The following is a 2,216-nucleotide window of genomic DNA, read 5'->3' on the forward strand; positions in this document are numbered from 1 at the left end:
ATGAAAAATTGTTTATCGGGATATTTATATTCTGCTTTGGATTATGTAAAATTATGGTTAAGATTTCACAAGCTGAATCAAACATAAAATAAACTAGTAGATAGATATATCAAGATATTAAGCAAGCTATAAACGCAGAAATAATGCTAATATAAATAAATAGTTTGCGAATTCTCAAAGATCCGATCAAAAAACTGAAGAAGCGGATTCTCACAGAATTATATAAGAAAATTGTCGCTTGTTTTCACAGTGCTTGTAATTTAACAGTATATGACATGCAGTGTAGTTAATTATCATTTATATCTTCTCTGATTGAAATCAGACGTTCCATTCGTTCTAAGAAAATACATTCGAATTATGAATGACAGATACAAGGAAACTAAAATGCATCTTCAGTATATTTATCTTCATATAATAACGTTATATATCTAGTAAACAAGAAAATTAAATATATCATATTTAAAAATTTAGATCAGTATTTAAAAGTATCGAAGCATTGATTTTGTATGTTTTTTCATACAAAATCAATGTGTATGTTTTTATATAATATTTTAGAAATATATCATATGAATATATCATTAGAACTATCAACATAAAATATTTTTTAAATTGATCTCTGTTTGATTGATGTTGATTTTTTTTATATTAATTGTTAATATTGCTACAACATTGAACAAATTAATATTAAAGTCGCTCACTCGAAGATAGTATGTAGTACTGTTTTTTAATAGACGCAGCGGAGTAATTTCCTCGTAACTAAAAACTAAATTGGATAAAATAAAAGGCGTAGTGCTATAAGATTTTATTTTAGGTGTTTTAATGAAATAATTTTTAGAAGCTGACTTTTTTCCGAAGACTCTAAGATAAAAGTATATATTTTGGAAACATTTTATTTAATTTTGGGTAAAAATTAATTTCTCGGAATCTAATATTCTTAAAATTTATATGATATTGGAAAAATGTTAAATTGCAACGTCTGCAAAATATTACTCCAATGGACATTTCAATAAATGTTTCTGTAATAATGTATTTTGAATTGAGTCAACGTCTCATTGTAAAAACATATTTTACAATTCAATGTTTCTAAGATATTGACTCAATATTACAACACTGTTTGCAACAATCGATATTTCTAGTTATGAAATCATGATTTTTTGTTGACTAGACATAAAAAGTGGATGTGGATTTAATGGAAGTATAAATAAGTTTCTGCTGTTTTTAATAAAAAATTAAGTATTTATTGTGAAAGAACATAATGTTTTATTCAAAGTAATGGCCATCGCTAGCCACTACTTTTTCCCATCTTTCTGGTAGCATGTGGATACCGCGTCGGAAGAACGCTTCATCTTTTGAGACTATCCAATCATCGATACAATTTTTGGTATCTTCATATGATGTGAAGTGCTGCTCAGACAGGCCATGCGTCATCGATCGGAACAAGTGGTAGTCGGAAGGAACAATGTCTGGAGAATACGGCGGGTGGGGTAGACTTCCCATTTGAGTGTTTCTAAGTAAGTTTTGATCGGCGCCGCAACATATGGTCGAGCATGTGATCATGCAGGAAAATAATTTTGTCATGCCTGGAGTAGTGGGCGCGTTTTTCCTTGAGTGCTCGGCTCAATCTCATCAATTGTGTTCAATAGAGAGCCCCAGTGGTCTCGTTCGGTTTGAGCAACTCATAATATACGACACCAAGCTACGACACCAAATATAAAACATGAACATTTTTCCATGAATATCGGCTTGGCTGTCGATGTTGAAGCATGGCCAGGTCGTCCCTATGATTTCCTCTTCTTTGAGTAGTGGATCCATTTTTCATCACCAGTGATTATAAGATGCAAAAAACCCTTTCGTTTATGCCTGGCAAACAGCATTTCATGTGAAAAATCGGCGTTCAATGTTTCTCGGCTTCAGTTCATATGGAACCCATATGAAGCAATTCCTTTGCTTTTGAATCATTCTCAATGGTTTCAAACGATATGAAATTGTTTGTTGAATCATTCCTAATGTAAGTGCAAGTTCTTTTTGTGTTTGGCACGAATCTTCATTCAATAATGCTTCCAATTCCGCGTCTTCGTACACTTTCAGCCTTCCGCTATGTTTTTTGTCTTCGACGTCAAATTCACCGTTCTTAAACTTTTGAAACCACTCACGACAACTTCTCTCACTTAAGGCAGCATCACCATATGCTTCTACAAGCAATCTATGAGCCTTAG

This window comes from Atta colombica, unplaced genomic scaffold (assembly GCF_001594045.1).
Source record: "Atta colombica isolate Treedump-2 unplaced genomic scaffold, Acol1.0 scaffold163, whole genome shotgun sequence".
Lineage (NCBI taxonomy): Eukaryota > Metazoa > Arthropoda > Insecta > Hymenoptera > Formicidae > Atta > Atta colombica.